Source organism: Humulus lupulus, chromosome 7 (genome assembly GCF_963169125.1).
Source record: "Humulus lupulus chromosome 7, drHumLupu1.1, whole genome shotgun sequence".
Classification (NCBI taxonomy): Eukaryota; Viridiplantae; Streptophyta; class Magnoliopsida; order Rosales; family Cannabaceae; genus Humulus; species Humulus lupulus.
The window spans coordinates 132,221,736-132,239,038 of NC_084799.1; positions in this window are offsets into that span (position 1 = coordinate 132,221,736).

Sequence of the window (17,303 nt, forward strand, 5' to 3'; positions counted from 1 at the left end):
AATATTAGGGACACTTGAGGAATTAGTGGGAATTTGGGTAATATGACTAAAACGCCCCTTTATGGACTTAAAGGTTTAGAATTTAATAGGGTGGGCATTTTTGTCATTTGGCCTTTAAAGATAGATTTTTTTTAAGGCTTTATATTGTGAGTGGGATTGTTAGAGAGTGTGAATGCTGAAGGAAAGAAAGAAAAAAGGAAAGAAGGAAAAGAAGAGGGAAAACAGAGGGGTGGTTCGGTTGTGCACTCTTGCACCATCTTCCCTCCATTTTTCTTGGAGCAAAGCTTGGTGGAGAGCAATGATAGGCTGAGCATCAAGGATCTTGTGTTAGACTTGAAGACTTGGCAAGGATTAGCAAGAACATCAGAAGTTTGAGGTAAGTTCTTGGAAATTTCTGTTTTAGGGTTTTGGTTGGTTTGAGCTGTGTTTTGAACTGAGTTGTTGGGAACTTTAGGGGATTTCTGGGCAAGCTTTGAGGATGAACAAGCTAAGGAGGCCTAGGGTTGAATCAAGGTCGAAATTGCATCAATGGTAAGAATTCTAAGCCTTTAACTTTGTTGTTGATTGAATTTCTGGTTTTTGAGTTCATCATGTTAGATTTTGAGATTTGGGTTAAATGTGATTGGGTTTTGAGTTCTTGGGATGCTTGGGATGAGTGTGGAGTGTGTATAAGCTTGATTTTGGGTTTGGAAAAGGTTTGGACAAGTTTGGAGTTGAAATGGGAGGAGAAAATCGCAAGATGCGATTTTTGGTTCTGCTGGGCTGCAACTAGCGCTACAGCGCTAGTCAGTGGGCGCTGTAGCGCTAGCCCCTGTTCTGGGGGGAGTGTTCTGCTTGTAGCGCTACAGCGCCCTCTTTAGAGCGCTGTAGCGCTGCACTGTTCACAGAGGTGAATTTTTGGGTTTTTATGAGGGATTTTGACCTAGGGTTCGGGGCTCGATTCCGCCGCTTTGTTTTGGGGATTTAGGACTTCCCGGGGGCTCGGGATTGGTCCCGAGACTAGGTATTCGGACTTGGGGTTCGGTGTTGACTTTGACCTATGTTTGTGCCTAGGTGTGCGCTATGGCTCGAGTGGGATCGTGCTCAAGGAGTCAGGTGATCTAAGCTATTGATTGGAAAGGTAAGAAAACGGTAACACCCGATATTAGGGCATGGCCCCACTGTGTGATTGTAGGGCATGGCCCCGGATTGTATTATGTGTAAATGTTTAACCTTAAATGAACCGTGATATGTGTGAATGTTTATTTCGAATATACTATACGTGTGATTACGATGAAATGAACGGCAAGGGCCGAGTACGGCGTAGGCCGGGGCGGCCGTGGGGCCGAGTACGGCGTAGGCCGGGGCGGCCGTGGGGCCGAGTACGGCGTAGGCCGGGGCGGCCGTGGGGCCGAAAGCAACACCTAGCACATGGGATGCTATAGTCAGGGCGGGGCCCGGCGGATACATGTGTTATGCTATATTCAGGGTGGGACCCAAGGGATACATGAGTTATCCTCGCGGTGAGAACCGATACCCCAGGCTTCGGTAAGGCTCTGGGGCGGCTTGGCCGTGTTTGCTTAGTCTAATGATTGACTTGTTTATCTGTGGGCTATCTGATATGATTAACTATATATATTGGCATATGTTATGTTCTACAAGAGTTTTCTTGCTGGGCTTCGGCTCACGGGTGCTCCGTGTTGCAGGTAGGGCAAAGACTGAGTCAACCAACCATGAGTACGGAGAGCGTGAAGCGACGCGTACATGTTTGGCCTGCCCGACTGCTTTGGTTGGGGGTTTATTCGAAAATGGCTGTAATAATCTATGATTTTATGATTAAACAACTGTAAACTTATTTCAATATGTAAATAGTTTTTCAAACCTTATTTTGGGATCCCAAGTGTTTAATACTAGAAGTTTTTATTGAGTCAACGCATTTTCAAAGATTACAGCCCTAACTTTTAATTAAGCACACTTTTGTTTCAAAACCTTGGTTAGCGAGTTCATTGTACACTGTTTTGTCTTAAAACTCACTTAGTAACGGCTCTAAGGAAGTAGGGCGTTACATAGGGAGCTGTTTAGCTAGAAAGTCACAACAGGGTCAAATACCCAGCTCGGGAGAAGCTTAGGGGTATTTTGGGAATATTATAAAGTATTCGGGAATTATTGAGTAGTGGTTAGTGATAGTAATAGTTTAGACATGTCGGGATTAGAACGGTGATTTTTAGGCATACTCAGGGATTTAGCGGGATGTGTTAAAAGACTAAATCACCCTTGGTGGCATATGAGGACTTAGGTTAACTTAAGGGGCAATTGGGTCTTTTTGGCAGCTGGTTATGATTAGATAAGGGCTGGGAAATACTAGAACATTTTAGCAAAGGCAGAGGAAATGAACAAGAACAGAATTTCTCAACTCTCCCTCTCGCACATTCGGTTCCCTCTTTCCCTCTCCTTGATAATTGAGAGCTTTCTGGGTCTTGAGGATTTTGGACTAGAGAATTGAAGGATTTTCGTTGCTGTGGCTAGCGAAATTAGCTCAAGAGTGTATTAAGACCAGAGGTAAGGAATTCATCCCTGTTTTTTTTAAGTTTCCAAGCTTGTTTTTGAGAGTTTGAGAATGGAAGTTGAAAGCTGGATTTGTGGCTTGTTGTTGTGAGAATTCGGCTTGGGAATCAGAGGGATTTAGATTGGAGTTGGAATTAGAGGAAGCTCAAGGCCGAATTCTTGTTTGAGGTAAGAATTCCATGCATTTATGAGGTTATGCTTTGTAATGGTTTTAGTTTTTATGAAGTTTTAAACCAATTTGTCAATCATGGGTTTGAATGTGTGGTTGGGCTTGTTATTGATGTTTTCGAGTTGCCATATGGTCTATTTGGGGTTTTGGAATGAATTTGGGACTTAGGTATGTCTTGATATTGATTTGGAAGTGTTTTGGCTTGGGTAAATTTTGGGGAAAAACCTAGTTTTCTGGGCTCGCGTATGGGCGTCGCAGCCCTGTTCTTTCGTGTCGCGGCGCTAGGATGCATCAGGGGAAGTGCACCATTCTGGGCGCCGCGACCCCTATAGGGGGGTGCCGTGACGCTAGGCCATTTCTGGGCAGGGGAAAATGTGTTTTTGGGGTGTTGGCTCAGGGGGCTCAGGGGATGCTTCCGCTACCATGTGAGGGGAAATGGGAGGTCCCGAGAGCACGAGATTGGTTCCGAGAGATGATTATGAATTGGTTAGTAATGAGAATGCTATGTATGTGCTGTGACTAGGTTATCAGCGAGGCTCGGGTTGGAGGACCGTGCTCAAGATTTCGGTGCTCAAGAAGCTCGGGACACAAGTAAGAAAACTGTTGTACCCATAGAGCAGGGCGAGGCCCCATAGTTGTGTTGCAGGGCCCGTCCCTATACGGTTATATGCAGGGCATAGCCCATTGATTATGTTACATGTTTAAGTGTTTTTTTAATTATGCTATGTATGAAAATTTGTAAATGATCGGAAATATCCAGAAACGGTGAAGGCCGAGAACGACAAGACGGTCGGTAGGAACGTTTAGCACACGGAGTGCAAGTTGCAAGGGTAAGACCCTAAAGGATACCTGGGATATCCTTACGGTGTGAACCACGAACCCAGGGCCTGGTAAAGTGCCTGGGACGGCACGACCGTATATGTTTAGCCTGTTGGCGGATTTGCTATGTACTGAGTGATTGATATGCATATGTTTTCTATTTGAGTGGAGTTTTCTTGCTGGGCTTCGGCTCATGGGTGCTCTGTGGTGCAGGTAAGTGCAAGGGGAAGATCGACAAACCATGAGTACGGAGAGCATGAGGCGATGCGTACATGTCTGGTCTGCCTGGCTGCCGCGGCCAGGGGTATTTTTGGGAGATGCTTTGTACAGAATTCTATTTTGTCGTTTAGTAGACTTAAAACATATTTTGAGTTGTAAATATTTATAAATAGTATTTTCGGGATCCCTGATGTAAAACACTTATACTTTTCAATGAATGTTTACATTTTCAAATTATGTTATTTAAATACAGTTTAGTTACACTTTTGAGTTAAATGCTTGGTTAGCTAGTTAAGTGCACATTTTAAACTCACTTAGTAACGGCTTTAAGGTAGTAGGGTGTTACAAATTCCCTGCTCTAAGCCTCTAAATTCAAGTAATCTCCTCCAAAATTCAAAGAACTTAACCAAACTAAGAGGGAGTGAGAGAAAACAAGAGAGGGAGAAAGAGACTGTTTTAGTGTTATCTGGTTACCTCATTCTGAAGGCTTCCAATAGACTAAGCTATTCCATGGGCGTGAAATGACCAAAACGCCCCTTGCCTATACCCTTACTCTTTAATGCCCTCAAGGGCAAAATGGTCTTTCACAACCATTTCCCACTAATCCACAATTAACACCATATTTCCCAATTAATTCCAATATCCCCAAATGATCACCAAATAATTCCCCTTACCCAACAAATCTCGGCAATGTACTAAATTACCAAAATACCCCTAGGCTCACCCTGCGTCGGGTATTTATTCCTAATTGTGACTAAACCACTAATTTGCTCACTAGGGTTGTCTCGTGACGAATAATTCAAATATATCCACATAATAATGTGATCTAAATCACAAAACACATATTTAAAAATACACCTTCAATAGGTAAAAATTATGAAAATACCCTTCTAATAAGAAACGGGCCTACATGCATGCTTAGTATTCCTAAACATGCAATACTATTCATATCATAATACAACTCACATAATTAATATAATCATAGAAATACACATAATATCCATTTATGCCCTCTCGGCACACTAATCAAGGAACTAAGCCTGATTCGCAAATTTGAGATGTTATAACTTGGGTCTCGGGGTGCCAGGAAAACTCTTCGCAACGCCAAGTCCCCAACCTTAAATTTTCTGTTCTTCACTTTAGTTTGGTAGTACTTGGCCACTTTAGTTTGGTAGGACGCTACACGTACTTGTGAAGCTTCTCAGAGCTCCTCAACAAGGTCCAATGATTCTAGAAGTAAAGCATGGGTTGTGGTCGGGTCATAAGTGGCTCGTTGGTGCATGGAGACTGCACCCTCCATTGTAAGCATGGCTTCATACCCGATAAGTCCTAGAAATGGTACGTTAAGCCCATAACACTTTAGGCAGCTCCTTGAGCCAAGCGCCTTTCGCCTATTCCAGCCTGTTCTTCAAAGTGGATTTAAGCGTCTTGTTGACAACTTCCACTTGTATTTTTTCCTAAGGATAGTCTACAGAGGAGAATCTCTTCATGACTCCATGCCTTTCGCAGAAGTTAGTAAATAACTTACTGTCGAATTGCAGGACATTGTTGGAAACTATCTTCCTTGGGAGCTCGTAGCGACCCACTATTTTCACACTTTAACGCTCAAGATAAACATATTTTCTTGAATATTGAATTTAGAAACTTCTTTGTCTCTATAACTCCATTTATTTTCTAAATTGATTCATTCTTGAATCAAATATCTCACAAACTAACCTTAGACATCAAACATGTGTAGAATACCCATATTATACATATATAAAAAATAATTTAGAATGAAGAACTCCAAAGCACATATAGCTTACATGTATACATTTTACAAAGATGACCAAAATAATCAATCATTTAAAAATAAATTGACTAATTTTGGAGCATCACCCCCACATTTCTCATAGAATGATATTAAAATATCACTTTAAAATAGAATTCTCTTTATTTCTATCATGTCATTTACATTTTATCCTCCAACATAATACTAGACTTATAATTCCCAAAATTCATCATAAGTCCTTAAACTACATGATAATTTCACAATAGATCAAAATATACAAAACCTCAATGTTAGTTTATTTTGACTCATTTACTTGCAAAAGCAAGCACGCCCCTTTAAAAGTAACTGTTGTAAAACAACAACAAAAGAACTAACACAGAAACAGAGAACAGCAAAACAGAAATTGAGCCAAAAACAACACCAGAATTTTACTTGGTTCAGATTACAAGTAATCCTACATCCAAGGGGTAGAACAGCCTTAAATGGCTGAGAACTTTATTCAAATATCTTGAGAACAGTACAAGCGATTACACTAGAAGACTTGCTTCAAAATTACACAGAGAGCTCACTCCAATGAGAGATCAAGATCAGAAACACTTGAACTCTTTACAACCCTCTAAAATCTCTTTTCTTTTTCACTCGATATCCCTCTCATAAACCAATGTTATCAAGTATATATATAGCTAATTCTACTTAACAGAATTAACTATCTAAAATTAACAAAATAAAGTCTCAGCCAATAACAGAAAACCACATCAGCATAATAGATTAAGTGGCTGAACTAACACCACAGTAACATTCACTTGGTTTGCTTTCTTTTTTATATTTCACAAAATTAAATATATAGACACAAATAATATGTGAAAATATCTCAAGCAAATAATCACCAACATAGAATAATAGGATAACACTTTAATATATTATTAACAACTTAATGTCAACATTTCACACAATGCACTCATGATATCAACTAAATTACCAATTTTTAACTTTAGTTGTCTAAATAATGTTAAAATTACTACACGACTTTTGTGCATTTTTTTAAGAGTTTCTTAGATATTCTTTTGAAAACATCACTTTGACATTCATTGATTTTTTCATGAAAATCAAGATGTCAATTTCAAACACTAATTCAAAGAAAATAAACCCTCACTGATTTATTTAAATACTTTGATTTCTTATGCTTTAGTTTAAAATTATCTTCTCATTGAGATTAATTTAAACATATATGTCACCATCTTACTATCTTTAACATAAGTGAATATAAAATTCTCTTCAATCTATTCACCACATTTTGGTTTAAAGATTCAAAATTGCTTCTCTAATTTTGTAATGTCTCCTCATCTACACATTGAATATTTAAGAATTATTGTCACTAAATAATTCTCAAATATTTCATTTTTTGTTTTTTTTTACACTTTAGACTCAAAATCTATTAGTCAATATGATGTTGTCTCTCATAAATTTCGATCCACTTGATCCATTTCTCTCGCAATAGCAAAACACACTTATCAAAAGATGTAACCCCCTATGATTCATCTTCGCTTATCTCATAAATTGATAAGCTCATCAATTTCAATTGGGAATTGAAAAGTACATAAGTAATTCTTTTAATTAAAAAATTAAATGGCAACAACTCATATAGAAACAATAATATGATCCAGCATATTCCTATCATCATTACTTTTATTACCATATGGTATCACATACAATAATAATCATGATGATTTACATATCAATATTCATTTAATTTATGTCTATGTGCTTAGATCTTTCATGAAGCATAGGATTTTTAATCAAATGTAATGTACTCTGGTTGTCACAATAGATATCAATGGCTTTTGAATTCAAACCAAACTCATGTGTCAAACCTTTGAGCCATAAAGCTTCCTTAAAAGCTTCTGTAGCAGCCATGAATTCGGCTTCAGTGGTTGACAAGGCAACTACCTTTTGCAAATTTGACTTCCAGCTAACAGTTCCACCAAGTACTATGAATACAAGTCCAGTTAGGGACCTTCTTGTATCCAAATTTGCAGCATAATCACTGTCAACATATCCTACAACTTCTCCTTTTGATCCTGTATTGCCATTAAAAATAAGACCAAGTTTGAGAGATCCTTTAATGTACCTGAGTATCCATTTAACTGCTGTCCAGTGAGTTTCTCCAGGATCTGCCATATATCTACTGACCACACTTAGAGCATGAGCAAGATCAGGCCGAGTACATACCATTGCGTACATTAGGCTACCCACAGCACTAGTGTAAGGCACCTTTTCCATTGGTTCCCTTTCTGCATCTGTTTTAGGACAATGAGTTTGAGACAACTTGAAATGTGGAGCAAGAGGTGTTGACACACTTTTAGAGTTATCCATTCCAAATTTTTCTAAAACTTTCCTTAAATAGCCTTCCTGAGATAGCTTGATAATACTAGCTTCACTTTGATCAATATCTATTCCAAGTATTTTCTTTGCCTTTCCAAGATCTTTCATTTCGAATTCGTTGCTCAAATCTAATTTCAGCTTCGTGATTTCACTTCTATTTTTCCCAACTATAAGAATATCATCAACATATAGAAGTAAGTAAACATGTTGATTAAAATAGACACAAGGATCATACTTACTTTTGGTGAAACGAATTTTGATAATGAATTCATCAAATCTGTTGTTCCATTGCCTTGTAGCCTGTTTGAGACCATACAAAGACCTTTTCAAAAGACATACTTGATTTTGATTTCCATTGTCAAATCCTTCAGGCTGCTTCATGAAGATTTCTTCTTCTAACTGACCATGTAGAAAAGCTGTCCTCACATCCATTTGATCCACCTCAAGATTTTCCATAGCAGCTTTTGCTAATATAACCCGAATTGATGTTTGTCTAACAACTGGAGAAAAAATTTCATTATAGTCTACACCTTCCTTTTGAGTGAAACCTTTGGCTACAAGTCTAGCCTTGTATCTCTCCTTTACAATTCCTGGTATACCCTCCTTTCTTTTGAAAATCCATTTACAATCTATCAGCTTTTTCTTCTCTGGTTTGTCCACCAAAATCCAAGTTTCATTTTTCAGTAATGAACTCATTTCCTCTTCCATGGCCTGTTTCCACAGTTTGCTTTCAGGTCTACTCATGGCTTCTTGAACAGTTATAGGATCAAAACTAATTTCCTCTTCTACTACAGATAAAGCATAAGCAATGAAATCTGCATATCCAAATCTTTCAGGTGCTTTCACCTCTCTTCTTTCTCTGTCCCTAGCAAGCTGATAATTACTCAAGTCAATTTGAGTTTCCTCATGTTGAATCTGAACTTGTTGATCAGGAGTTTCAATATCCAGCTGAGTCCTTTTCTGTTTTGCCTTATCAGTCAATTTGTTTTCAACCTTCATAGGCTTTTCATCTTCTCTGAAAACAACATCTCTACTGATGATGCATTTCTTGAAACCTTCTTCCAAACACCACAGTTTGTATCCTTTTACACCATTTGGATATCCAATAAACATGCACTTGATAGCTCTAGGCTCAAGCTTGTCTTGTCGAATGTGAGCATATGCAGTGCATCCAAACACTTTCAGGTGTTCATAGGATGGTTTCTTTCCTGTCCAAACTTCTTGAGGAGTTTTGAAATTCAAAGCTACTGAAGGACACCTATTTATTAAGTAGCTTGCTGTAGTAACAACTTCTCCCTAGAATTTCCTTTCTAGATTTGCACCTTTCAACAAGCACCTCACTCTTTCTAGAAGAGTTCTATTCATCCTCTCAGCCAAGCCATTCTGTTGAGGAGTATTTCGAACTGTGTGATGCCTTGCTATACCAGAATTGCTACAATATTCATTGAATTCCTTAGAGCAATATTCAAGGCCATTGTCAGTTCTTAACTTCTTTATTTTCAGTCCTACTTGATTTTCTATCAGCTTCTTCCAAGTAATGAAAGTGTCGAAAGCTTGATCTTTAGTTTTCAAAAGCAACACCCACACCTTCCAAGAGTAATCGTCTATGATACTCATAAAGTAGTTTGCTCCACCTAAAGATGATACCTTTGCTAGTCCCTAGAGATCAGAATGAATATAAGCCAATGAGGCTGTAGTGTTATGAATTCCAGCACCAAATTTCACTCTGCAACTTTTTCCCTGGACACATTCTTCACAAAAATCAAGCTTGCCACTGAGAACCCCTTGCTTCAATAATTCTGAGATTCCTCTTTCACTAATATGCCCAAGTCTTTCATGCCAAAGCTGAGTTAGATCAACATCTTTGTTTGAAGCTACTGCTGCAGATCCAACAACAGACTTCCCTGTCAGAAAATAAAGACCTCCTCTGAATTCACCTTTCATAACCACAAGAGATCCCTTTAGAACCTTCATACAACTTCCATCGATTTTCACTGTGCATCCATTTGATGCTAAGACTCCAATAGAGAGCATATTTCTTCTTAATTCAGGCACATATCTGACCTTTGTAATACTTCTACTTACACCATCATGCATTTTAATTACAACAGATCTAATTCCATGCACCTTACATGCTTTATTGTTCCCCAAAAGAACAGATCCACCTAAGATTTCTTCAAGATTGCAAAATAGATCTCTATTGGGACACATGTGAAAAGAGCACCCAGAGTCAAGTATCCAATCTTCACCTGTTTTTTCACTTGAAACCACCAATACATCAGCTGATTCATAACCATCAAATACTATACTTGCTTCACCCTTTTCACTCTTTCCATCTCGATTTAGCTTGTTCTTGAGCAGAAAACAGTCAGCTTTGTAATGTCCTTCTTTCTTACAATAGTTACAGATCATTCCTGGTTTGAACTTTGACTTTGATCTGTGATTATTGCGACTCCTATGGCCATTAAAGTTCTTGTGATTCTTGAACTCTCTTTTGTCAGATCTGCCTCTAATCAATAGACCTTCACCATTGGATTCAACTTTTTCTTCAGATCTTTTCTGAATTTCTTTTGAGTTTAATGCACCCTTTACTTCTGCCATTGTTAGTGTTTCTTTTCCATATAAAATAGTATCAACAAAATGCTCATAAGATCTAGGTAAGGAACTGAGAAGGATTATACCTTGATCTTCTTCATCTATCTTCACTCCAATGTTTGCCAACTCAAGGATAATTTTGTTAAAATCATCCAAGTGTTTCCTCGGCTCCTTTGAGTCATCCATACGAAGTGTGTAGATTTTTTTCTTCAGGTAAAGCTTGTTTGCAAGAGACTTCTTGAGATATATTGATGCCAATTTGTTCCACAACCCAGAAGTTGTTTCTTCATGAGAGACCTCTCTAAGAACCTCATCACCAAGACTCAAGAGAATTGCACTGTGTGCTTTTGTTTCTGTCTCTTTCTTTGACTTATCATCCTTGATTGCTTTTAATTCCTCTTCATCCAAAGCTTTTGAGATGCCTTGATGAACTAAAAGAGCCTTCATTTTGATTCTCCATAAGCCAAAATCATTCTCTCCATTGAACTTGTCCACCTCGAATCTTGTTGAACTCATTTCTTACTCTGTTTCTTAATCAACCAAGATGATCACCAAATAGTTCTTGAATCCTCCAAAGCAACCTGGCTTCTGATACCACTTGTTGTAAAACAACAACAAAAGAACTAACACAGAAACAGAGAATAGCAAAACAGAAATTGAGCCAAAAACAACACCAGAATTTTACTTGGTTCGGATTACAGGTAATCCTACATCCAAGGGGTAGAACAGCCTTAAATGGCTGAGAACTTTATTCAAATATCTTGAGAACAGTACAAGAGATTACACCAGAAGACTTGCTTCAAAATTACACAGAGAGCTCACTCCAATGAGAGATCAAGATCAGAAACACTTGAACTCCTTACAACCCTCTAAAATCTCTTTTCTTTTTCACTCGATATCCCTCTCATAAACCAATGTTATCAAGTATATATATATATATTGCTAATTCTACTTAACAGAATTAACTATCTAAAATTAACAAAATAAAGTCTCAGCCAATAACAGAAAACCACATCAGCATAACAGATTAAGTGGCTGAACTAACACCACAGTAACATTCACTTGGTTTGCTTTCTTTTTTATATTTCACAAAATTAAATATATAGACACAAATAATATGTGAAAATATCTCAAGCAAATAATCACCAACATAGAATAATAGGATAACACTTTAATATATTATTAACAACTTAATGTCAACATTTCACACAATGCACTCATGATATCAACTAAATTACCAATTTTTAACTTTAGTTGTCTAAATAATGTTAAAATTACTACACGACTTTTGTGCATTTTTTTAAGAGTTTCTTAGATATTCTTTTGAAAACATCACTTTGACATTCATTGATTTTTTCATGAAAATCAAGATGTCAATTTCAAACACTAATTCAAAGAAAATAAACCCTCACTGATTTATTTAAATACTTTGATTTCTTATGCTTTAGTTTAAAATTATCTTCTCATTGAGATTAATTTAAACATATATATCACCATCTTACTATCTTTAACATAAGTGAATATAAAATTCTCTTCAATCTATTCACCACATTTTGGTTTAAAGATTCAAAATTGCTTCTCTAATTTTGTAATGTCTCCTCATCTACACATTGAATATTTAAGAATTATTGTCACTAAATAATTCTCAAATATTTCATTTTTTGTTTTTTTTTTACACTTTAGACTCAAAATCTATTAGTCAATATGATGTTGTCTCTCATAAATTTGGATCCACTTGATCCATTTCTCTCGCAATAGCAAAACACACTTATCAAAAGATGTAACCCCCTATGATTCATCTTCGCTTATCTCATAAATTGAGAAGCTCATCAATTTCAATTGGGAATTGAAAAGTACATAAGTAGTTCTTTTAATTAAAAATTTAAATGGCAACAACTCATATAGAAACAATAATATGATCCAACATATTCCTATCATCATTACTTTTATTACCATATGGTATCACATACAATAATAATCATGATGATTTACATATCAATATTCATTTAATTTAATAAATATTAACATGATTATATCTCAATATAATTTTACAAATCGTTCAATACATATTTATCACAAAATATGCTTATCAAATTCACACAAGTAATTGTATGTATCACATATACCATGCACCTATAAAACTTCACATGTGTAAAGGCTATATTATTTCACAAAATATATATGTCAACTATATCTTATTTTAACATGTCAAATATTGCATATATCTCATAAATCACAATATTATACCAATATGCATATCTCACCACACTATTATGTAAAATGGTGTTTTATAAAATTTACCCACCATGCCTACCCATGAGTGGCTTCGTATACCTACCTTTACACTTGTATTGTAATGCCCTACTATTGCAGACTCGTTACACTGTGTGTTCGAAGTAGTGCTTAACTCAATAAGCGAGTCATTTACACTCAAAAGTGTAAATAAAGCTAATCAAAGGATTAGGTATTAAATTTTTTGTTCAAATATATAAACTATGAATTGAAATTTTAAATAATTACATGGGATCCCAAAACGAGTTTTAAGTGAAAAACGGCTACATCCAAAGCTACAAAAGTAGCCGGCCTAAGCGGAAAAATTGGACTCATAACCTAAGTCCCTCAAAATAACTCGACCATGGTGGCCGAGCTGGCCGATTATGTATGCGCCCCTCCAGAGCTCTCAAACTTGTGGTTGGTCTACCTTTAGCTTGCCCTTACCTACACCGTAGAGCACCCATTACCCAAGATTCAGCAAGGAAACCCCACATGGCATAAGGAATATCCAATTAATCATAAGCAATAAACAACATGCTTCACATATAATAAATGCATTAATTCCAATCACATAACTCTGAAACATGTTTCACAATTTACAAGTATGTTTATTTCAAACACGTGAACTATTTACATAGCCCAGCAAAACAGCCTTGCCGAACAGCCCAACCGAACGAGGTGAAAATTCTGCCTCCAAGCCTAAGTTCCATGCCGAGCGAGTGGGGACTGCACCCTCAAATTTACCCCACCTTCACTGCCCACGCTACACATGATCGTCGAATATAGATCGTACCGATCATCCACAGATAAATCAACGCTAATATACATAGCAACATAAATTGTACGCTTATTAAGGACTAAGTACAAATCACAGATTCCAAAACTAATCCTTAGTTCTCGAGACCTCCAATTCCATTCAACCGGGGAATGGAATCATCCCCCGAGCCTCCAAATGGGTCCCCAAATTAGATCCCCTAAGCCAGGAGGTTAATTCCCAAAACCTAAAAAATTGTACCCTAAAAAGGCATTAGCGTTGCGGTGCCCTTCCTAAGGGTTGCAGCGCCACCGAATTCTAAAAGAAACCCTACTCTCGAAGAATTGCATTGTAACGACCCAAATTCACTAATAAGGCTTAAGGGCCTCGATTAGTGTGTCGGGAGGGCATAACTGGATTATATGTGAATTAAGTGATTAAAAGCATGTTATTTGATTATTTGAATATCTGTGATGCATGACTATGTGTATTAGTATGCATGTAGGCCCTAATTAGGTTAGAAGGGTATATTCGTAATTTTGGCCCGTTGAGGGCATAACTGTATATATTTGTGATAAATTGTCGAGACCACATTATTTTGTGGATATATTTGTAATCTGTGACTCGAGGCGATCTTAGTGGGCGGTTTAGCGAAAAAGTCACGGCGGGGATTTATACCCGGCTCGAGGCGAGCCTGAGGGTATTTCTGGGAATTTAGAGAATATATTGGAGTTTATTTTGATATTGAGGAATATATTTGGTGGTTAGTTAGGTGTTGGGAAGTAAGCGGTAAATATTAAAGACACTCGAGGAATTAGCAGGAATTGGGAACCAAAATGCCCTTAGAAGGATTAAGGGCTTAAAATTTAATAGGAGGGTATTATGGTCATTTGGATTATAAGGGATAAGTGTTAAGTTTCTTTATGCCTCAGTGGAAAGTCTAGAATCTTAAGGAAGCTGAAAGAAAAGAAGAAGAAAAAGAAAGAAGGAAAACAAAGCTCATTTCTTCTCCCATTCGGTTTAGGTTTCTTCCATATTTCTTGAAGGAATTTGGAGCTGAAACTTAGGGAGAGTCTGGGCCTGAGCTTCAGGCTAGGGTCCTTGGTTTGGTTTGAGGAATTAACAAGATTAGTCCATCCATTTGAGGTAAGGTTGAAGGTTGCTTTTCAGTTTCTGGTTCTAATGTAAACATGGATTTTGAGCTGAGTTTTGGGGGAATTCTAGGGAATTGAGGCTGAAGCTTTGAGGAGGTGAAGGCTAAGCAAGCGTGGAAGATAACCTAGGTTGAGATCATCCATCAAAGGTAAGAAACTTTGGTTCATGTTCTGTGATTTCAGTTGATTTCTGTTGAGTTTTGAGCTCTAGAATCAGCCATGGTGAATTTTGTGTTTTGGGGTGCATGTGATTGAATTTCTTGTGGTTGGGACTTATAGGATGAGTTGAGGATGTTGGGAGGCTTGTTTTGAAGTTTGGTTGAGTTTTGGAAAGATTTGGCTTGGCAAAATTCGAAGGAGAAAATTTGTACTGGGCTGTGCTGTGACTAGCGCTGTAGCGCTAGTCTCTGGGCGCTACAACGCTTGGCCTTGAAGTTCCAAAGCCTTTTGGCTCTTCTTGTAGCGCTACCCTGTTTCCAGAAAGGGGTTTTTTGGTTATTTCTAGGGTTTTTTCTGGGGGCTCGGGGTTTGATTCCACCACCCCGTTTGGTGGAATTAGGGCTTCCCGAGGCTAGGTTTTGGATTTAAGGTTTGGTGATGATTCTGATCTATGGCTATGACTAGGTGTATGCTAGGGCTCAAACGAGATTGTGCTTGAGGATCAAATTGAACAAAGCTAGTTGGATCTAAAGGTAAGAAAACTGCATCGGGTCATGTGTTTGTGATGGGACTAAGAGCTCCCTATATCTGTATGATGTCATAGATGGTATTATGCCATGGGACATGTGATAAATGGCCTAAGGGTACTGTAAATAATACTTGCGCACAGGGCGCGGCTTGGCCACTGGTAGCTGAGGACAGCTTAATATTCACTGAGCTTGGTTTAAGCGGGCTGGAGTCAGTGGGATAAATAGAGGGTGCGGCCTAAGGGCATTAACCCTGGTTATCATATGTGAATTGATTGTTGATATGAAATGATATAATTGGTATGCTGAATACTTGAATAACATGAATGCTTAGACTATTGAGTACATGGTTATGTGGTATGAGTTATCTGATTGTCTGCTTAACGATTATGCTCTGTTATTGTGTTTTCTTGCTGGGCCTTGGCTCACGGGTACTACATGGTGCAGGTAAAGGAAATGGAAAGTTGGACCAGTCCTGAGAGGGAGAGCATAGAGGCTGAATGTACATAATCAGCTGATCGGCCGCCACGAGAAAAGCTAAATTGTCTATTTTGCCTTAGAGTGGCTAATAACTGTATTTTAATCCTAGAATTTTGTAGACTGTCTTTTAACTTTACTACTTTTGGGATCCCATGTAAAGAAAATGTTTATTTATAAGAAATGAAGCTTTTGAAACTAAAATATTTTAACCCTAGTTCAACTATAGTTTCAGTAACACGTTTCTAACTAAATGACTTGATTAGCAAGTCTTGCACTTTTATAAACACACAGTGTAACAGCCTTGGCTATCCAGGGCGTTACATGCATACGCCACTGTGACAAAGCCAGAACGTTCATTTTCCCCTGGGATTTCTCAGTTCCAAACCCAATCCAAAATGGACATTTCCAGCCAGTTTATACAAAATTGAACCTCCATATAGTTAAAAAAAACTCCTATACAACATTATTTTGGTTTTTGATCACGTGATTGACAGTGCAGTGGAAGCATGATAAAATATTTCAATGCAATAATAATAATTATTAAAGCATAAGAACCTCCATTTAGACATTTCCAGCCATTTTTTACAAAATCGAACCTCCATATAGATAAAAAAAAACTCCTATACAACATTATTTTGGTTTTTGATCACGTGATTGACAGTGCAGTGGAAGCATGAGATAATATTTCAATGAAATAATAACAATTATTAAAGCATAAGAATGAATCACTCTAGGAACCATAACTAGAATGGGATCTTTCTCATGCTCATGAATCTGAATAAAATAGAAAATTACAAATGCCTTGTCTAGATGTAGAACACGTGTAGATCAAATAGAGTCTTAGCCTCCTAACCCACCATCTTCCAAACTATGGCTCGCACAAAGAGAAGGAGACAGGTGGATGTCTATGCTATTTGGTAGGATACACAAGAACACACTTTTGAATCTCAACACATGGAGAGTGTTCTTCTCACAATACAGAGAGAACAAAGTTTTCTATTTTTCTCTCTTGGCAGAAAAATGTGAAATGCATCTGATGTATCTTTTTGATGATGTTATATTCTATTAATATAACAATCAAAATAGGACCTAGCCCTAATCACATTGGGCCTCTGCGTGGGTCACAGTCTATTTGGACTGTGATTGGCACTAACTACAGGGCTTTGGGCCCTGTGGTATTTTATTTCTATAAAATACTATCTGTTGGGCTTTTATCATATTATTTTATGTAGTATACAGTTATACCACAAAATTAAAATGATTAAATTAATTTTCAATAAAAATTTATTTTGCAAAATTATCAATATAATTTTATTTTCCATTAAATATATTTCATAAATAATATCTTGAATGTTATTTCACAAATAAGATTATTTTGCGAGATTAAAAATAATAATTTATTATTTTTTATTATTTCCTTTTAATACCAAAATCATGCCTTTGTGTTATTGAGCTA